Source organism: Macaca thibetana, chromosome 6 (assembly GCF_024542745.1).
Source record: "Macaca thibetana thibetana isolate TM-01 chromosome 6, ASM2454274v1, whole genome shotgun sequence".
Classification (NCBI taxonomy): Eukaryota; Metazoa; Chordata; class Mammalia; order Primates; family Cercopithecidae; genus Macaca; species Macaca thibetana.
This window is the reverse complement of record NC_065583.1, coordinates 30,624,686-30,647,001: the sequence shown is the minus strand read 5'-3', so window position 1 is coordinate 30,647,001 and position 22,316 is coordinate 30,624,686. Positions and strand designations below refer to the sequence as shown.

At 43.7% G+C, this 22,316-nt stretch overlaps 1 protein-coding gene and 1 long non-coding RNA gene across 4 annotated transcripts in view; one reads left to right on the top strand and one right to left on the bottom strand.

Moving 5' to 3' along the window:
* Positions 1-22,316, bottom strand: part of RPS14 (ribosomal protein S14) — a 520,685-nt gene that overhangs the window by 481,377 nt on the left and 16,992 nt on the right. The window lies entirely within an intron of this gene.
* Positions 4,870-21,990, top strand: LOC126956623 (uncharacterized). Of its 3 annotated transcripts, none has more exons than XR_007726428.1 (4): positions 4,870-5,057; positions 17,539-17,802; positions 19,093-19,273; positions 20,681-21,990. It is a non-coding gene; the product is annotated as an uncharacterized LOC126956623 (long non-coding RNA). The 3 variants fall into 3 exon arrangements; XR_007726426.1 differs by lacking the exon at positions 4,870-5,057 and adding an exon at positions 5,455-5,618; XR_007726427.1 differs by lacking the exon at positions 4,870-5,057 and adding an exon at positions 16,561-16,965.

Here is a 22,316-nt window from a genome sequence, read left to right as displayed (position 1 = left end):
GTCTTTATCTCATCTACTGATGAGACCCATTGCTTGGAGGGTAGTTACATGGAAAGCCATTCACAAAACACCTTATTAACTTTGTGGGTGAAAAAAAAGTGTATCTTCATTGTATTAAGCCATTGAGATTTAGGGATTGATTATTAATAGCAAATAGCAATCATTTTCTAGTACAAAGAAATTGATCCTGGAAGTATCCTGCTAATATAATAAAAACCTAAAATATGGCATAGGCCCAGTAGTTGAGCAGTGAGAAAACTGATGTCAGAAGTGGAAAGATGTTTATCTATGTTTTGTACTAGCCAAACATTTGGTTTGGGCCAGGCGTGGTGGCTCATGCCTGTAATTCCAGCACTTTGGGTGGCCAAGGTAGGTGGATTGCTTGAGCCCAGGAGTTCAAGACCAGCCTAGGCAACATAATGAAACCCTGTCTCTATAAAAAATAAAAAATTAGCCAGATGTGGTCGTGCACACCCATAGTCCCAGTTACTCAAGAGTCTGAGGCGGGAGGATTTCTTGAGCCCAGGAGTTCAAGGCTACAGTGAGCTGTGATTTTGTCGCTATACTCCAGCCTAGGTAACAGAGCAAGACCGTCTCAAAAAAAACAAAACAAAACATTTGGTTTGATTTTCTCCTCTACACATGCTTACTTTGTTGACAGCTGCAGAAGATAATTAGAAAACAGAATATTAGTAATATTTGCTGTTTTATTGGCTATATTTGGAAGCCATTGTAAGAAAAAGATAAACTCAGAGAAAATTAGTGGTTTATAAGCAAAAATGAAAGAAAATAGAGTCCTGAAATTTGAGGCCTCATGAAGTTTTAAAAATTTGATTTCTAGACTTCAAATGGTAGGAGAATAATTTAAATGGCTTTGAGTGTATTAAAGACCTAATAAACATTTTCTAGTGAAATAAAGTGACTCAGAAGAAAGATTGTATTAAGAAGCTAAAACCTTCTCATTCAGGCTTGATAACCTTACAGTAGTCTGTTATTCACCTATCCTCGCTCCATGATAGAGAAGTTCAATTTTAGGCAGCTACAGCCAAGAAGACTGGGGTTCCCATGCCCAACCTACCTCCCACTTGTAGAGCAGAGGCTCTTGCCAAGGTAAGAGAGGCTAAGAATATTGGGACCTCAATTGTTCTCCTCCTCAGCTTTTCTCTATAGAGTAGATGTTTCATGCCAAGAAAGGAAAGCCAAAAAAAAAGATCATTCTCCCAGCTCCCACTAATAGGACAGAGGTTCCAGGCTGGCAGGAGTACATTAAAAAGACCTCAGGCCTTCATCTTCCTACCAAGATCTCACTTGTAGGAAGGAGTATCCCTGCTAAGAAGCTTCCCCAGATCCCACTGGTAGGGCAGAGATGTCACTTCAGGAAAATCAGGCTTTCCTCCTTTGTCCTCAGCTTCTGTGCAACAGTGTGGATGTTATACCCAGGGAAAGAAGCAAGATGGGAGGGCCAGAAGCTCCTCAACTCAGCTAGGGGGCTGACTGTATTTGATGCATAACATGAAGGGATGTATGAATTAAGGCATTGTTGAAAATAGAGATCTCAGTGGCAAGCACTTAAGAGAATTCTAATAGTTTCATAAAACAAAGTAGCAACAAATGAAACAGCAAGTCACCCAGCATAACAGAGTGAACAAGAGAAAGAGCTAAAAAGTGCTAAGATTATAATAATCTCTATCTGTAAGGCTGTGTCTATGTCTGTTTCACACATTCAGTACCAACCATAACAGGTACTAGGTGAACTTGAGAGGAATTGAAAGAATTTCCCAAGCCACACACTGACATATTAGCAAAGGGTGGAAGTCTTACTAGCTCAAGGAGTATAAGCACAACCTCTAACCAAACACTGGCTAAATGTTAAGATATTTTGACCCAACAGTGACTTCTAGGAAGTCAGGCTTGGGGTAAAGGCTACACACTGTGTGTGTGTGGCGGGCCGTGGGGAGGAATAGAGTTTACAAAGTTGGTGCAGGTAAGCCACTAAACTAACAAAACAGAGCCACATCAATAATCCCTAAAGGGGATGTCTCAGAACCCAGAGTTGCTATAATATGTTATTTCAAAAACTATGAACACTTAAACTATAATTGATGAATTGCTAGAGACTAGCAATAAAGGTGCCAGCATTCTAGTTGATGAAAATGTTGTGACCAGAGGCTTACATGAACCTAACCCTGTATTCTTCTTGGAGCAGTTACTCAGTATTTACTAACACAGTGTTTGTGGTGGATTTATATAACATAAGTATTGTGAATAATGGAATCAACTGTATATGAAATCTTGGCTATCCATTTACATGTGGGAGAATCAACAAATGGTGTTCTCCACAAATGGAATCAACCCCCAGAAGTTCCTGAGAAGTCCCTGTTGAGTGGGAAAAGACCTAGAGCCAAGGAGACAAGGTTGGAGGTGACTGGTCCTCTCCCTTTGTTCTTCCATTGAAATTACTTGAGAAGCATCATGATACCTCCTTATACACAGGGTATGGTGGAAAAATAATTGGCAGCGTTGAAAAGACAAGTGTATGAAGCATTAAGCATGACACACATGGAGAAGGTGATGGTGTAAAGAATGATAATGGCATCTGAATAACATTCTGAAGAAGGAGGGAAGTTCAAAAGGTGGGATGATGTGCCTGGATGAGAGACATAAGGCAGAAAGATTTTCTACGGTGCTTCTGTTAGTTTAGCAGGTAGAATGCACCTGTGAGGGGTGCAGGAAGCATGTGGCAGAGTGGGTACATAAGTGTGGGTTTAGGGAGTCTTTAGAAAAAATTGAAACGCAGGGTCTTACCCTCTATTCACCTCAGAGAACAGTAAAATCCCTTGGATCAGGCAAACCCTGATGAAAAACCCAGACCACCGTCTCTTTCTCTCCCAGATGGCCAGTTTTCCTTCTGGTGCTGGCGAATGATGAAGTTGTCTTCAGGAGGGCAGAATTCTGCTGGGTGCTCTCCTCTTCTGAGGAGTTATACCACCACACAGCTTTTGCTCCCAGAAAGAGTCACCATCTTGTGTTCTAACGTGGATCCGTTGTAAGGCCATACAAACCACTCCATCCATACTTACAGCTTTCTCCACAAAGGCAGCTGAGTCTAGGAGCCAATGAACTATCTCACCTTATTTTTTAAAACTTACCCAGGGCACTGTTTCATGTTCTTTCTTCTCACTGGAACTTACCAGCCTTATGGAACACAAGGATGTGTTTGTGGTTGTCTTCTCTTTACAAGATAGGTCACATAGACCCACAAGTAGGCTGTGTATACTTTTCTTAAAAAGGAGGTGTCACTTACCTTGGGAATATCAGCAGCCATATATGACATCCCAGACACAGGAGACCCCTAAGAAAAAGGCGAAGCTGTCTGTAACTGCCTTAGCAACTGAGCCACCAGTGGATTAGACTCTTAAAGTTATAGCACCATGGAAACACAGAATTTTGGATTTGGGTAACACTGGAGAGCTCACATAATTCAACACCTTAACAGAAAATTCTCATTTACTAATTAGAAGTTTTTAACCAGGTAGCGTAACTATGTATATACTATTCTCAAGGAGAGAGAATGGGAATATTTTCTTCAGTTACTTAACGAAAACATACAAGGAATCTGAAACCCTAACATACCAGAATCTATGGGACAAAAGGAAAATTATTTGATCATGAGACTCAGAAGCATTTACTGGATCAGGGTCTAGAGACGCTGAAAGTAGAGAATCAAAGTGTTAGGTTTTGGAGGGAAGGCAAGGGTTAAAGAAAGACAGAGAAAGACAGCGACTTAACAGCAAACACAGGTATATTGCAGACACCTGTGGAAGCGGGAGACCTGCCTAATGCCAGAGCCCACCACCACTTACAAGCAGGGGTACTTACAGGTATGGCTGGGAGAAGTCTGAATAGTATGGCTTGCTGCCCAGCAGGATATCGATAAGATGTGCCCATGAGAAGGCAGTCTGGCCCTTTTACTGGTGTGATGTCATCATGGTGTTCCTTGAGTCTTTGCCCAGTAAGACATGATAGGGAGGTTTCTTTAGTTGGGCCTTGGCCCAGTAAGGTATAATAAGAATTTTTTTTATTGGGCCTTTGTCTTCCTTGTGGTCAGGTGGCCAGATAGGATGTTTCTTATGGCCCAAACCCCCGTGGAATGTTTCACTTTGACCAAGGTCTGCAAAATAGCAGGGGACTTACAAAATGGTGCAGTTTGCACTAATGCAAAGGTGAATGGGATGGGGAACGGTAGGTCAAGAAAGCTGCTTCCTTTATTTATCCCTTCTCTTGAAATGGCTTCATTATTAAGACTTTCATTCTTCTGCCTTTGGAGTTAAAATATAAAATATGAATTTTAACACAGAAGTATGAATGCTGGTATTTCTGAAATCAAATTCTTATAATCCCCAGGCTAGTGACAGCTTGACTGGGCAACCAAGTAACTTAAGTTCATAAGTAAACACTGACTCTGCTGAAACTAAATAACTCATTTTAACTTCTGAACACTTTAAGCATTTCTCATTCTGGGTAAGAAAGAGAAATGCTGAAGCAGAATTTATTCCATCTGCTTTAGATGAATTTAGGAATTCCTTGCAAGGCATAAAATTAATTTTGTGATCCTTTGACTAATATGGATTTCTGAAGAAATTCTAGATTCAGAGACGGGCTGGGCCAGATTTTGGTTAAGGCAATGACACAGAAAGATTTTTCAAAGAAGAGGTAAAAAAAACGTAGTGGAGTTTTTTTTCATAATCAGGAGTTTGAGAGGGTATAATGGAAGTTGTTAGGTTTTGACGGGAAGGCAAGGGTTAAAGAAAGACAGGGAGAGAGAGTTGGCAGCTCTACAGCAAACACAAATTTTATGTCTAGCACGAGACCTGTGGAGGTTGGGGACCAGCTTAATGCCAGAACCCACTGCCGCGTACAGGTTGGGAGGGGTCTGGGCAGTATGGCTTGCTGCCTGGCAGGATGTTAATAAAATGTTCCCATGATGAGATGGTTTGGTCTTTGTCCTGGCAGAATGTGACAGTGATGTTCCTTGGACTTTTTCCCAGCAGAATATGGTAAGAAATTCAGGTGGTTGGGCAAAATGTTTCTCATGGCCCAAACCCCCATGCAATGTTTCACTTTGACCAACGTCTGCGAAATGATGGGGGGCTTACAAAGTGGTACAGTTTGGATTAACATTCTTGCCTTCTACTTTTGTCTAAAAGGAAGAGGGGCATTGTTGATTCCCCTGCTGAATAGGGGCACTGTAATCAGGGCTTGGGTTTTGAAGCAGTGGGTGTCCAACTTCAGAGCTGTTTTCCTGGAGGTGCTGATACCGGACTTGGTGGAGGAGAAGGATGGTATCACTGTGTTTCTGGGTGGCTGCCTGGACAAGGGAGTTCTGCCTTTGGGAGATAAAGCGGGATATGAAGGGAAGTATACATGGGCCAATTGTTAGTATTAGGAGGAAGATTAGGGGCCCTAAGAAAAGGGCAACAGGATTTCCCCATGCCACTTGGTGTGTATGGAGGAGGAAATAGGGATCACTAAAGGAACCTGAATGGTTTGATTGTTAGGCAAAATGTTAACATTCGGAGATTGAAACACCAGGGTGCATGTTCCTGACCAACTTGCAGGTAGGCAAAGAAGAGAGTTTGTTCTACACAGAAAGAAAAGACCAGGGGTTGACAGGCAAAGTTGTAGGTAAAGGTAGTGAGCTGTGAGAAGGTGGGGGTTGAATCCTGAACCAACTTTTGTCCCAACTTTTTTGTTTTTCCAGGTTGAATAAGGGTAGTCTTTGTTAGGGCCTGATAAGGATGTTGGTGGTGAAGGCTGTTTGGTTTTGGAGAGAGAAAGAGAAATGGGTTTTTGTTAACTAACAGCCATTGTGGTCCTGATAGGGAAGAAGGATAAAGGTTGCAGTTGAGGGAATTGTCTGTGCATTGTTATAGGGAGTTCCCTTAAGTTGGATACATGGAGAGCAGTGCCGGCAGAGAGGGGAGGGGTTGGGAAGGGATGTTTTACGGAATTCGGTTTGAAACATGTTTAGTTTACAGGCTATGAGGTGAAGGAGGGCGCCAGCCCTGCATGTGATGGTGCAGGTGGATTTGATGGATTGCAGGGAAAGGTGTTTCACCAAGCAAGATTATAAACAGGTTTTGGGAAGGGACTGGTTGAGTAGGTAAGATGCAGGTTTACTTTGGATCAAGTTTCTGTGGTTAGGTTAACAGGAAGGGCTGTGAACTGCTGGATTTGTGTGGACAAACAAATTTAACAATTGGAAGCAAGAGGAGAGTGTGACTGATTTAAGAGGTAATATGTGAGGTTAACAAAGGAAGCCCAACTGCCAGAGGTTGTGGGACTTAGGTTGTGGGAGTATCCCACAGCAAAGAAGACAAAAGGGGAAAAAGGAGATTTGAGTAAGAGTGAAATTTTGGAAGGTGCCCTGTAGCCATAGCCCCTGGGTTAATGTGAGGAATTGGACTGGACTATCCAGGGACGTGGGGAGGGAATACCAGGAAAGATCTGAAACAAAGTGTGAGATAACAGATTTGAAACTGGAGGCAGAGAGTGTAATGGACCAGGGCCTTCTGGATTGGCAACTTCTGGAATTCCTGTTCAGCATAGTGAGGTTGGTCCTATGATGGAGGAAGAATATTTTGGGGGTGAGAAAATTTCTGGATGTAAGTCTGGTGGTGTTTTCAGTTTGGAATGGCGGATTTAGTGTGGAAAGGATGTTAGTTTTGTTGCCACAGGAGTAGTTAGGATAACCTGGTGAGGACCCGTCCACTTAGGTTGGAGAGGGGAGAAGGAATTGGTGATTTAGACCCAGTTCCCTCGTTGTAGAGGCAGGGAGGAGTGTTAGGAGGATGGACTTTTAGGCTGGGGCAAGTAAGTGTTTGCATACTGTCTTATTAGATGTTGAGTGAGGTATAATGCCAGCCAAGTATCCTGCATAGAAGCGGCGGAGGGGCAGGATGGGGGCAGATACAGGGAGATTCTGGAGGATAAAGGGGCATTGGTACATGAATTCAAATGGGCTTAGGCTGAGGGGCTTGTGAGCAACAGCTTGTGAATGCATGAGTGCCATTGGAAGACGTGAAATTCGGGCCATTTTAACCTCTAGGAAGTTTGGTTAGTTGTTGTTTTAAAAAGGCATTGACCCATTTAATTTTACCTGAAGACTGGGGGCAGTAAGGAACATGAAAGACCCATTTAATGTTTAGAGCCTCCACCAGCTGTTGGTTAACCTGTGAAACAAATGCTGGCCCATTGTCTAACTGGATAGAGGAGGGGAGTCCAAACCAGGGGATAATATGGGTGAGGAGAATAGAAGTGACAGTGTGTGCCTTTTCGGTGGTGGTAGGAAAATCTTCTATCCATCCAGAGAATGTATCTACAATTGTCAGAAGGTACCAGGCCCATTTTATGGGGAACATGAGGGAGAAGTTGATCTGCCAGTCCTGCCTTGGCAGGTGTCCTTGGGCTAGTGTGTGGAGAAAGGAGGTGGTTTGATAGCTTCCTGAGGGGAAGTTGTTTGAGTACAAATGGAATATGCCTTAGTAATACCTATGAGATTGGCAGCCATGGTGGGAAAATATATTTATATTTAGCTTTTAAGAGCTAGAGTAGGGGGCAGTAACCGGCATAGGAATGGTTGTGCATGTATGAAAGCACAGAAAGTTCCTGGGACTTGGGCAAGACAATTTTATTATTGAGGTAGAACCATCCTCCTCCCCAAATAGCACCAGCCCGGGTGAGTGAGGTTTGTTCCTCCTGGGTATACACAGGGTGTATGCTGGGAAAGATGGGCAATAGTGGTGAAGTTTTAAGAGCTGCCTGCTGGGCTGCTGAGTTTGCTGAGAGGTTGTCCTTGGTTATGGCATCTGTAGCCTTTTGATGTCCCTTACAATGGATAAAGGTGGCCTTTAGTGGTAGTTTAGCTGCCTTCAGCAGTTTGTGTATGAGTTTGCCATTTACTATGGGGGTTCCTTTTGTAGTTAGAATACCCCTTTCCTGCCAGATTAAGGCATGAGAGTGTAGGATGTGGTATGCATGTTTGGAATCGGTGGAAATGTTAACCCTCTTTCCCTTTTTTAGGGTGAGGGCCCTGGTTAAGACAACTAGCTCCACCTGTTGAGAGGTAGCATGGAGTGGGAGGAGTGCTGGATTCTAGGAGTGTATTTTCAGCAATGATAGCAGAGCCAGCTGCTGGACATGGCTCCCTAAAAGAGCTAAAAAGATCTTCCATTAATGAATCATGTGGCTGTTCCCTGCAAAGGGGCTTTTGAAATGTGTTGGAAGAGGGAGAAGAGGGAGTTTAAGAGGTCCAGGCAGGAGTGAGAGAGCTTAGAGTCAGAGATGTTTAAAGGGAAGAGGGTGGCCGGGTTGAGAGCTTTACATTTTTAGAAGGTGATTAGAGGGTTACCTATGAATAAGGCATCCTGTAAGCAGGACGGTGGGAGGGATAGAAGAGATCAATGGCTCATGAGATCCTATAGGTTATGGGAAGATGCAGTAGTAATGTGTTGGTAGAGAGTGAGTTTCTGTGCCTCTGAGGCCAGCAATGTGGCTGCACCCAAGATTTTTGGGCAGGGTGGCCAGCCTTGGATGACAGTCCACTTGTTTTGAAAGGTATGCAATGGCTGGTGGAGCACTGCCATATGTTTGGCAGAGTAGTCCAAGAGCAAGGCTTGGTCAGAATGTACATACAGTGAAGGGGGCCAGCCCCTCCACACCTGTGGGTATTTCTTGTCAGGTGGGACAAGAGACTGAGAAAAGCAACAAGACATAGAGACAAAATATAAAGAAAGAAAAGTGGGCCCAGGGGACGAGCACTCAGCATACGGAGGACCCGCACCGGCCCGGTCTCTGAGTTCCCTCAGTATTTATTAATTACTGTTTTCACTATCTCAGCAAGAGGAATGCGGCAGGAGAGCAGGGTGATAGTGGGGAGAAGGTCAGCAAGAAAACATGTGAGCAAAGGAATCTGTGTCACAAATAAGTTCAAGGGAAGGTACTATGCCTGGATGTGCACGTAGGCCAGATTTATGCTTTTCTCCACCCAAACATCTCAGTGGAGTAAAGAGTAACAGAGCAGCATTGCTGCCAACATGTCTCGCCTCCCACCACAGGGCGGCTTTTCTCCTATCTCAGAACTGAACAAATGTACAATCGGGTTTTATCCCTAGACATTCAGTTCCCAGGGGCAGGCAGGAGACAGTGGCCTTCCTCTATCTCAACTGCAAGAGGCCGTCCTCTTTTACTAATCCTCCTCAGCACAGACCCTTCACAGGTGTCGGGCTGGGGAACGGTCAGGTCTTTCCCATCCCACAAGGCCATATTTCAGACTATCACATGGGGAGAAACTTTAGACAATACCCGGCTTTCCAGGGCAGAGGTCCCTGTGGCTCTCCACAGTGCATTGTGCCCCTGGTTTATGGAGACTGGAGAATGGCGATGACTTTTACCAAGCATGCTGTCTGTAAGCATTTTGTTAACAAGGCACATTTTGCACAGCCCTAGATCCCTTAAACCTTGATTCCATACAACACATGTTTTTGTGAGCTCAAGGTTGGGGCAAAGTTACAGATTAATAGCATCTCAGGGCAAAGCAATTGTTCAGGGTACAGGTCAAAATGGAGTTTCTTATGTCTTCCCTTTCTACATAGACACAGTAACAGTCTGATCTCTCTTTTCCCTACAATATAGAGTGAAAGGCTTGGTGGAGTTGGGCAGGCCCAGTGCTGGGGCCATTAAAAAGGGCATTTTTTAGTTTTTTAAAATGGGAGTTGATGGGGCAAGCTGGGTTGAGGGGTTTTAGAATGAGCCCATGTGAGGCCATATAGAACAGCTTGGCCAGCAAGCCAAAATTGGGAATCCGCAGATGGAAGTATCCCTTGGAGCCCGAGAAGCAGAGGAGGCTCTTTTTGGTGTGGGGAAGAGGGATGTCCCAAATTAGCTCCTTTCATTGGGTTGGAATGGCCTGAGAATTAGGAGTTAGGACAAGCCCAAGGTAAGTGACCTGCATTTGGGCTAACCTGAGCCTTGGGTGTCCCACCCCAAGATAGGGGTAGGGCACTGATGGATAACCAGGAAAGAGTGGGTGAAGAGGGTGATGAATAGGTTGCATAATAGAGAACCAGTCTGTTTGTGCCTAGAGGGGATTCTATCGACTCCCACAATAGAGATAGAAGAACTGAGGAGGGGCTCAGAATATTCTGGTAAAATTGAATAACTAGCCCCATATTTAATGGGAAAGACATGGGCTTAGCAGAGACTGACAGCGTTACTCTTGGTTCCAAGGTGGTGATGGTAGTGGGAGTGGTGGATTCTGGGCCCTATCAGTCTTCAGGTAGAGGTGGTGAAGTGGGATAAAGGGTTTTGCTGAGCACAGTCTGAGATGTGCTCCCTCTCCTCCAGGGTGAGGGAGGAGGAGAGGATGACATAAGTGTCATGCCAGGTAATTTATAAGATTGAGTGACATACAGAAATTTCTTGTGGAAGGAGGTGGGATCCATGGAAAAGAAGCCAAGTCTTTTTTCAAGCTGGAAGAGGCCAGCTAGGGAGAAGGAAACAAACTCAGATTATACCTTCAGCCCCTACAACTCCCCGCAAGGGGAGGACTTTGGAAGGCCTTTGGGCGTATGCCTGGTTTTCAGCGGAAGGGGGTTAAGTGTGAGACTGGGTAAGTGGTGGAGAAGAAAGAGGGAACAGAGGGCAACAATAAGGGAGTGAAGGAGCCGGAGCCGAAGGGGGAGGAGGGGATAGTGGTGGGAGAGGGACTGAAGGAGGGGTTTTGTTGGCCAGGTTGAAATTAGAAGAGGAAGGCTTGTCTGAAGGAAGGGGCATTTTTGGGCTTGGAGGTTCCAGATTAGACATCTAAGAGTGGTGTCTGGAGGAAGTTTTGAGGAGCCTTGCCCCATACTGGTGGCTGGAAGGGTGAGAAATATAGAGGAGGGGTATGAGTACCCTGGAGGGGAGTTAAGTACCCTGATTTCTCTTGAGAGGAGGGACATAAGAAAGCCAGGGCATCCCTGCAGCTCTTCGTGGTCCCCTGGAGATCAGAGTGACTGGAGTGGCGAGCATTCTGAGGGCGTCCCCTGAGAAGGCAGACCATGGTTACCTGGTGACCAGGGAGACCTCTCACCCAGCACTGGGATTTTCTGGTGAACCAGTAGAAGCATGAGAGGAATCTGGAGAGGAGGAAAAGGGAGACTCACCCACTAATTGGAGACTGGTGTTGGATGTGATGTTCTGCAATGGGGGATCCTTGCCCAAGCCACCCAGAAAGGGGGAGAAAGAAAAAAGAGGATAGAGAGTTTGAGTAGGATCTGGAGGTCAGCCCAGGGCCAAAGAAGAGAGAATAATAGAAACAGGGCTGCGAACAGGGAGTTCACTCAGGATCTGGAAGCAGGCCTCGGTCTCTAATTTTTGCTGCTTGCTGCTTTCCAGGTTGCAAGAGAAGACTTACCTGTTTAGAACCCAATCTATGTCCTGGGTTTCTGTGCCAAAATGTAGTGGAGTTTTTTTTCATCATCAGGAATTTGAGAGGATACAGTGGAAGTTGTTAGGTTTTGAAGGGAAGGTGAGGGTTAAAGAAAGAGAGCTGGATGCTCTACAGCAAATGCAAGTTTTATGTCTAGCTGAAGACCTGTGGAGATGGGGGACCAGGTTAATGCCCGAGCCCACTGCCACTTACAGGCTGGTGTACTTACAGGTATGGGAGGGAGGGGTCTGGGCAGTATGGCTTGCTGCCCAACAGGCTATTGATAAGATGTTCCCATGATTAGGTGACTTGGTCCTTGTTCCAGCAGAGTGTGACAGTGATGTTCCTTGGACTTTTTCCTAGCAGAATGTGATCAGAAAGTCAGGTGGTCAGGCCAATGTTTCTCACACAGAGAACCACTTCTGCTAGATTAATTTCTACACTCCTTCCACCACTTGTTTGAACCTTCAGCTTTACCCTATTAAATTCAAAACAATCTTTTAACCCTACGCAAAAATTTACATTTCCATGCCTTCTTATAACCTTTTAGTAAAACACACACACACAGACATTTTTCCTAATACACCTTGCATGTAAAAATACTTTTAGTAGTATCAATTACATGTTATAATGATGACTCTTAGCAATCTTACTTATAATGTAAACCTGGTAAGTTATGTTAATTATGTACTAGGTGCTGATAAAGTCTTACTATTCCAGCATAGCTAGGGGTGTGGCCACCTCCACATGTCCCCAGGCCTTACCTAGCTGTAAAGCAGGCAAGTCAATTTTCAAAAGCCAAAGCAGCAGTTTATGACCTTAAGGCATTTAGCAAACCTAATATTTGAACATAATTTAGACCACATGTTTATATTTTGAAGACATTTGTGAAAACTTTAGTTTTCACAGGAGGAGATAAACAGTGACTTTTACGTCTCATTTAACAAGTTTGCACAGAGAGAAAGAGGCCAGAGTCTGACTGGTAGGAAGTTCTTACCCTTTTGCCAGTAGGCCAGGTTTCTGGGTTCTCTCTCCCTGAGCAGCCCTAGCGACCCTGCTCAACTGTATGCAAACAAACACACTACCATGAATTAAGAACATTTACAAATAGCTTACAAATTTTGGAGAAATTAGGCACAGAGAGAAATATGACTTAAATTCTGTTTACAAAAGTATACTCAACATACTTAAAGTATCAAGAAGCCTAAACTTCAAGAAGTTAAAGTTTAAAAAGCTGGTGTGTTCCATTAATTCCTGTGGGTCCAACAAATGGAAGGCTAGGAATTCCAGATAAATGGAACAAATGATGACTTGCTAGAAATGCACAGGAAACTAAATAACTATCCACAAAACCAAATAAAAGCTTTCTAGAAGCAAAAACAAATAAACAGGAAACCAACCCTAATTTTTTCTTACTCAATTTACCCTGGAGGCTAAAGTGTTGCTCAGAGCCCCAAAAGAGCCACATAATAAATATTTTATTCCTGATACACAATTCAATATCCTTAAGTTCACCAATATCATCATGATACATCCTGTGCAATCAAGAAGTTCATTTTAGGCACAAGACCAATAAGCACTCCAGTGCCAGCACTATCCACACAAAACAGTAAACATAGTGTGAAGCAATACAAGCATGTATGTGAAATTTGGCTCCACACTAAATCCAGCTTCAAGCTTTACTATATAAAAGAAAGAATTGCCAAACTGCCAATGCATTTCTTTACAATACTTATTATTTTACTTTAATCAAGACTAAGAGCTTTAACTATGAAAATGTTAACTAGCCAAATGTCTCCAGTTCTTTATCATGTTTTAAAGAATATTTTATTACCTAAACTTTTTCCACATCTTTCTCCCCTAATCACTGGTTCCTTACTACATTGGTTCATAAATAATTTTTTCAAATCTGTAATTTGAACTAACTTTTAGATAACTTATTAATTAGATAAAATTATTCTTTTTCTCACTAATAACACAACCTTTTTGGCACATTTTGTATACAGAACTCTGTGTTAACTAGAAGTATTATTCTTAGTAACCTAAAATTTTAGTGAAACCCTAAAAAGAAATCCTGAACTATCAGATATGGGCATTTATAGATAAGAAAAATTCCACAATTTTTAGAAACATATTTCCTCATATCACAACCCTTCCTTAATTGGAAATGACCCAAATATTCAATGAGCATCAAAATTAATTTTAAGCTTTTAATTCACACAAAAAGTTTACCTAAAACATTCATCCCATTTACTGTACTCAATTATTTCATTTTTAACAGTTTATCTAGATTACTTCTGTAAACTGAGATATTAGACACTATCATTTAAAGTTAGTTATTTTCTTGCTAACCATGTTTTTAATAGCCAGTGAACATCAAGTGCTCACCTAAACCTAAGAGTCTCAGAGTTAAATACATAAGTATTTTGCCAATAACTCAGAAGACGTAGCTAACATTAAATTACTCTTATTTTTCAAAAAAAAAAAGGCACACAAACCAAGATCATTTTGTTTTGGCTGGGTTTGTAGTTTTATAACCTTCTATGCCAAACAGTGACATCCAAAATATCTAGCAAAGACAAACATAAAATTCAGACAAAATGTACGATGACAATTCTGAAGGCATTTCTATTTTTAGTCTACCAATAATTTTAAAGCCAGCTTGTTTAGTATAAAGTTATACTTAAGTCACTTGAACTTGAAAATTGCTTAGACTTATTAATTTATGAGCGCTCTGTGACTTATAAGCCAATTTGGCAAACATAACATACAACAATAAGTGTACATACAAATAAACACATCTAGACATGTATACACACACACAAATGAAGATCTAATAGCTTGAAACCCTGGCCATGAGATAGCAACACAAGCTTACCCATTTTACTTTGTTTGCCCCAATAGGTAATCCAATGAAGGCTGTGAACCAAAATTTTGGGCAAAGCAATTTCCATGGCAGTTTGATTTTTTTTTCTTTTTTTCTTTTTTTTTTTTTCCTTTTGAGACGGAGTCTTGCTCTGTAGCCCAGGCTGGAGTGCAGTGGTGCAATCTCGGCTCTCTGCAACCTCTGCCTCCCAGGTCCCGGTTCAAGCAATTCTCCTGCCTCAGCCACCCAAGAAGCTGGGATTACAGGCACACACCACCACGCCCAGCTAATTTTTGTATTTTTAGCAGAGATGGGGTTTTACCATGTTGGCCAAGCTGGGCTTGAACTCCTGACCTCGTGATCCGCCTGCCTCAGCCTCCCAAAGTGCAGGGATTACAGACGTGAGCCACCTTGCCCAGATGGCAGTTTGATTGTTTTTGTTTTTGAGACAGAGTTTCGCTCTGTTGCCCAGGCTGGAGTGCAGTGGTGTGATCTCAGCTCACTGCAGTCTCCGCCTCCCAGGTTCAAGCGATTCTCCTGCCTCAGCCTCCTGAGTAGCTGGGACTATAGGCACGTGCCACCATGCCCGGCTAATTCTTTGTATTTTTAGTAGAGATGGGATTTCACCATGTTGGCCAGGATGGTCTCAATCTCCTGACCTAGTGATCCGCCCACCTCGGCCTCCCAAAGTGCTGGGATTATAGGTATGGGCCACCATGCCCGGCCTGGCCAGTTTGATTTATAAAGATCAAACCTCCCCAGACTCCAAAGAACACTGGGACCAAACAGTACCAAAGGAGAGCATCACTCTTTAACCAGGCCCTCTGCTTAGAACAGCAGCACCAAAGCCTGGATATATGCAATGCCATCCCAGTTTTCCATTCAACAGTAAACTCCACGTTCCAAACAATATTGGGGCCAAACAGCATTGCAACTGCGAGATAAAATTCTAAGGACGGTTTTGTACTAGACCTCAGAACCTCTGCCAAGGGCATCCTCTTTGGAGAGGTTGAGGTCTGGAGGATTCCCCTCTGGGGCTTCCCCTAGTGGGGTCCAATCTTAGAATGTCAGGTGTCTCCGACCTTAGGCGGGCACCGGTGACGTTTGCATGTTTTCCCTCCAGAGGCAATGGCCTACTATGAGCTTTCATTTTGTCCCTGGATGAAGGCTTTGACTTTTAGCATCCTTATAATTTGATAAGGCCACACTTTCCCAAGCTTCCCATTCCATGAACTTAATAACTGGAGGCTGGATGTGTTTCTTTGGTCCCGAGCCAATTGAGTAGGGAAATAGAAGAATTTAGCATCAGAAAAGAAGGTGTAAGTTGCCTGAAACACAGGCAAATTTGCTCTGAGCTGTGCCACACATAGGGATCAGGGACCACACCCAGAAAAGATTAAAAAAAGAGTCCTTGCCCCCTCTGGGCAAGGCAATTATCCCCATTCACTCTGTGGTCTTCAGCCAATACTGGGGTTTGACCCCAGCCAATTGCCCTCAACTTCCAACGAGCTACTAGGAAACAGCTGCTGAAAGACTAATAAAGAAGAAAGGGGGAAAAAATGAAAAAGACCCAGGTCCTTTAGGGAAACCAGGTGGTGGCGGTTAGGCTTCCTCACATGAAAACCCCTTAGTATTCATCAGCCACAGCCAGAAACCTGCAGTTACCTCCATGTTTACACACTGCCTACCAAGGGTCCCGAGTTGGAAAGGAAAAGTGAGAGAGAGACAGATTTCCCTGTATGTAAAAGGGGAAAGGAGAAAAATAAACCCCAAACTCTGGGCCTACCTTCTCCTGGCTGGCTCACCAAAATATGTTACCGGTGGAGGGTGTCCAGGTTCTTGGCATTTTGAACAAAGAATTGGACAAAATGCACAAACAAAGTAAGGAAAGAATAAAGTAACAAAAGCAGAGATTTACTGAGTACACTCCACAGTGGGAGCAGGCCCAAGCAGCCACTACAGAGCTGGGATACAGGATCTTCTTGGGTCCAAATACCGGCTAGAGGTTTCCCATTGGCCACTTGGTGTTCACCCCACGTAAATAAAGTGGTAGCCCCCAATCAGTCTGATTGTTTGCAGATGGCAACCAATCAGAGGCTGAAGTGAAGTTACAAAGTTACACTCTTATGTAAACGTCTGGTTGCCAAAAGCAACCAATCAGAGGTACTTTCAATTAACCAACTGCCACGCAGAAAAGGTGGGAGTTTGCAAAGGGAGTAGCCTCTGGTCCTTTTTTTACTTAGGCATGGAAAGTTAGGGTTTTCCTTTCCATTTAGCTCTACGAAGTCAGCGTGAAATAGCCTTAGGTTTCCTGCCTCCAGACCCTATTCTCCTGCCTCACTGTTATCCAAGGGACTCTGCCATTAGGCTAGCTGTGGAGGGATGGAGAGAGAGCTGAGGCCTCAAATGCCAGTATTCCTTCCTTCCAGATTTACGTTTAAGACCAGATAAGCTTCCAGACCAAACAGTATCTGTTGATGAATATCAGGCGAGAATGAGGAGGGAGAAGTGGAGCCCTGGATTGAAGAGAAAGCAAAAAACCTTCCTAGATCAACAAGGAAATAGCCTCTTCTAGAATCCAGACAGGGCCCTGGACTCCTGTGGGATAATGTAGTGTGTGAGAAAATTGGTAATGAAGTCCTTGGATATGGGGATGCACTTGGAAGTCTTGGGAACAAGGAAGAGAGATATCCTGTGGTGGTGATTTTTAGATCCAACACCCAGGGGCTTGGGTGTCTTTTTGGGGGATTAGTAGGAGAGATTGACACATTGAGGGAGGTTCAGGGTAACTGTCTGAAAATGAGAGATTTTTATTGCTTCTACTGATGTCCCAATAGGGTCTGTATGTGGTTCAAATAGGTAGAAAAGAATGAAGTCCGAGGCTGAAGATAACATTATCAGTCAGAATTTTAGGATTGTGAATACCTGTCCACAGAAATAGCTGGGCCCTGAGCCTCTACTGATGATGTAGGAATGGAGGCAGTTAATAGGCTTTAAGGTCATAGGGTCTCAGGGTTGGGGTATGGTGAGGACACTTTGCCACCCCTAAGGTTCAAAGCCTCTTGGACTGGAGGAGGTTGTTAACAGATATCCTAGGCAGAAAAGCTGTGTCAGGTTGTGGTGTAAGAAGAGGGAGAATTTGACACCAAATGGTCAGCGGGTCATCTGCTCACCTGTTCCCCTGTGCTCCCTAACCCCACAGGGTCTGCTTACAGAACAAGGCACAGCAAGGACACAAGACACAAGCAGAAAATGTGCTTGATGTTACCCACTACAGTCCTTCCACTCCGGGAGATCCTGAAGACTCAGAAGAGGGACAGGCAATGGATTCTGTCTAAACCCCAAGGCCAGGACACTACCTCAGCTTCGAAGCCTGGATGCGATGCTCCAGGGTATAACCACTGCCCAGAAGCACAGCTGGTACAAGCTGCAGCCTCAATCCAGGCAAGGAGCCAGCTCCAATCAGGTCAGGCCCCAAGGGATGAAGACTGAAAACATGAATGTGTTGTGCCACTAACTCTAGTATTTGCTTTTCCCTGTGTTTTTGCATGCATTGTAGACCTTGGCATCAGCATTTGGCTGGCTTTAAGACAGAAACGAGAAGCCTTTTGTGTTTTATGTGTCAACTTGACTGGGTCACAGCATACCCAAATATTTGGTTAAACACGATTTCTAGGTGCATCTGTGAGGATGTCTCTGGATGAGACTAATATTTGAGTTTGAATCAGTGGACTCAGTAAGGCAGACTGCCCTCCCCAGTGTGGGTGGTCCTCATCCTTCTCTCTGCCTGGCACTCTTCTAGCTGGAACATTTGTCTTCTTCTGCCTTCGGACTCAGACTATGACTGGAATTGATATCATTGACTCTGCCTAGTTCTTCAGACTCAGATTGCTCTCCTAGGTCTAGACTTCTCAGCTTCCAAATCACATGAACCAATTTGTTACAGAAAATTTTTTTTATATATCCTATTAATTCTGTTTCTCTGGAGAACCCTGATTAATACAGATTTATTTTCCTGCATTCCAATAACTCCTCTACTCCCTCAACCCCTGGTAACTATCCTACTTTCTGTCTCTATAAATTTGACTATTCTCAGTACCTCATATAAGTGGAATCATGTAATGTTGTCCTTTTGTGACTGGCTTATTTCATTAGCATAATGTTTTCAAGGTTTATTCATGTTGTAGCACATATCCAAATTTAATTCCTTTTTGAGGCTGAATGATATTCCATTGTATTATACATACTTTGTATGTATAATGTTTTGTTTATTAATTCTTATTTTGTTTATCCATTCATCCATTGATAAACATGTTGTTCCCAGATCTTGGCTATTATGAAGAATGTTGCTGTGAACATGGGTGTACAAATATCTGAGTCCTTGCTTTTTTTTTTTTTTGGACACAGACTGGCTCTGTCGCCCAGGCTGGAGTGAAGTGGTGCGATTTTCGGCTCACAGCAACCTCCGCCTCCCGGGTTCAAGTGATTCTCGTGCCTCAGCCTCCCCAGTAGGTGGGATTACAGGGGCGTGCCACCACGCCTGGCTAATTTTTTGTATTTTTAATAGAGATGGGATTCGTCATGTTGCCTAGGCTGGTCTCAAACTCCTGAGGTCAGGCAATTCACCCACCTTGGCCTCCTAAGGTGCTAGGATTACAGGCGTGAGCCACCATGCCTGGATCCTTGCTTTTCATTATTTTGGATATATACCTAGAAGTGGGATTGCTGGATCATAACATCATTCTAATTTTTTCAGGAACCATCATACTGTTCTCCACAGTGTCTGATGACCTACAGTTTTGAGCTCAGACTTTCTAAAATAGCAGGAAATAAATGAAAAGAAAACAAATAGAAGTGGAAGTAATTTGTCCTTCATTAAGCCAAATATACCCACCCTGATTGAAGCTTGAAAACAATATCACCTCTTTCGCTGATATGTAAGTACCTTTTTATCATTTAAATTTTAAGGTGTGATTAATTAAAAACTTAAAATGTATAGTCTTTATATGCATTGGATGTCCATAAGGTGACCCTTGGTTGCCAAATCTTTGAGAAAGGCTGAGTAGACACTGAACGAATGTATATCCAACTTACTTGTCAACTCCTCCAAGAATATTCCCCACCCCCTGACCCAAGACGTGCTTTCTGTGAGCTCCAGCAGTGCTCCTAGTCTTCAACAGCTACCGCATCTGTGCTCTTCACACACTTGTCCTTCCCCAGTCTCAACTGTGAGCCATGAATGGCAGAGGCCGGTTTTTACCCTTCAGGTCTCCAGTTAGGCCTGTGATGGTTCTAGGGTTTTGTCTAGGCTGCGAGTCTGATTGGGGGCTAGGACAAAGGGTCAAATTCAGGACGAAAATCAGCCTGGCCAAGAGCAGTGGATATATAGCCCCCATCATCCCACTTCTCAGATGCTCCTAGAACTCCAGCCCGGGATCCTTTATTCTCTGTACACTCCACCTTCTCCCCACACAAGACCCTCTGCAGAGAGCAGGCACAGAGAGCAGATAAATGATGGTCGATGCTGCCTCTCAATTCAGATGGGTCTGGCATAACAGTTAACTAATGGGTTTCTTGTTTTATTGATAGGTTCTGCCAAAACTAAAGGAGTTAAATTTCTTTAATAGCAATACATGCTCATTGTTAAAAACTCAGATCAACTGCATTTCCCTTGAACACTATTAACATTTAGCTTATTATCCTTTCATGTTTGTATAGATATTTAGAACAATGGGATGTAGTTTATACGTTTATACATTTTGGCTTAGCAGTACATCACAGACATCTATTTCATTATATCCAAATGGCTCAATAATATTCCCCTGTGTAACTGTGCCATCATCCAGCCAAACTCCTAGTGGGGGCCTGGTTTGTTTTTGATTTCTCAGTAATATAAACAATGCTGAGATAAACCTCTGGCTATCAGCTCGATGATTTCTAGTGACTGATTTTAATACATGATTGGAATGTTAACCACAAGGGGGAAGCAGGCAACCATGGGAAGACAGGCTAAGATTTAGAAAAAAGAAAAAGAGGCTGGGTGCAGTGGCTCACGCCTATAATCCCAGCACTTTGGGAGGCTGAGGCAGGAGGACAGCTCAAGCCTAGGAGTTTGAGGTTACACAGAGCTATAATCACGCCACTGCACTCCAGCCTGGGTGACAGAGCAAAGCCCTCTCTCAAAAATAAAAACAAAAACAAAAAACCTATTTAGAAAGTTCCCATATCTCACATACATAAGCTCACCCCAACCTTGTGAGCAGGTAGTAGCATTAGTATTAGCCCCGTTTTTTGGATGTGAAGCCGTCTTCTGATTTCATTATCAGGCGCTCTTCTCTTCACAGTATTTCTGAATAAACTGACAGCAGTGCAACATTCTGCCTACATTCAAGTCCAGGCGCTGTGCTGGGGACACTATGAGGCATGCAGAAATAAAGAAGACAATCCCTGCCCCTCGGGGGGGTCATTATCAGGTGTGAGGACAGACACACCTAAATAACCAAGTGCCCACCGTAACAGAGAGGAGAGCCCAGAAAGGCAGGAAATTCACTTCGACAGTGAGGCTGGGCACAGCTTTATGGAAGAGATATGCTAACAATAAGAGGTAAGGTGTATTTAGCCTTTACTCTGTGCATGCCACTGTGCTAAGTGCTTTACCTGCATAATCTCATTAAAACCAAAACAAGAGGATCAAAGGCCTCTTGTTTAACAAGAGGATCGCTTAAGCCCAAGAGTTTGCAACCAGCATGGGCAACATAGCAAGGCCCTGTCTCTTAAAAAACAAACAAACAAAAAAATCCCCATAGACCTGAAAGGTTTCATACCCATTTTTACAGAGAAGAAAACCGATGGTCAGAGAGGTAAAGAAACCGACTACTGTGGCACAACACTGGAACGCACGTCCTTAATGTGAATTCAGGGGGCCCTAGAAGGGTTGGTAGACTTTCAACAGGCAGGGCTGGGAGAGAGACTTCTAAGAGAGGAAACACAGAAACGAAGCCTTAGAGGCAAGAAATACAGGCACATCTGGGAATGGCAAGGGGATCAGCGTGCCTGGTGTGTGAAAAAGGAGGAATCTGAAGAGAACAAAACTAGAGAAATAAAACTGAGAGTGGTGAAGACCGCGAGTAGCAAGTGAAGGAGATCCTACTGTATTTTGTATTCAGGGGAAACCAACTGAAGAGAATGACATCATGTGTGCTTTATGAGGATTAATTTGGTGCACTGCATAAGAGAACAAGGAGACTAGTTAGGGGCTTGTTAAAATAGTCCTGACCAAAGATAACTAGCGAAGGAATGAGAACCAGAAGACATTACAGAGATAAAATCCACGAGATCTTATTAGATGCTGGGGAAAAAGAGGAAAGAATCGTGATTAAGATTTTCATGTTTGGGCAACGAGGAGAATGTGAGTGTGTACACGAGGAGAGGGACTGGACAGAAGGGACAGGCGAGTTCACTTTTATGAGCTGGAGGGACCTCAGGGACCTTTGATTGGAGATGTTTAGTGGAGAGTTAGAAACAGGAAGCTGGTGATTTAGACATGGTACCTGAGAATCAGAAGAAACGACCCAGGGTATGGTGTCTCACGCCTGTAATCCTAGCACTTTGGGAGGCTAAGATGGGAGGGTTGCTTGAGGCCAGGAGTTCAAGACCAGCCTGGTCAACATAGTAAGACCCTCTCTCTATAGAATAAAATAAAATTTAAAAAAAGAAGAAGGCTGGGTGCAGTGGCTCACATCTGTAATCCCAACACTTTAGGAGGTCGAGGCAGATGGATCACCTGAGGTCAGGAGTTCAAGACCAGCCTGACCAACGTGGTGAAACCCCGTCTCTACTAAAATACAAAAATTAGTGGGGTGTAGTTGCGGTGTCTGTAATCCCAGCTACTCGGGAGGCTGAGGCAGGAGAATCACTTGAACCCAGGAGACAGTGAGCCAAGATTGCGCCATTGCATTCCAGCCTGGGTGACAGAACGAG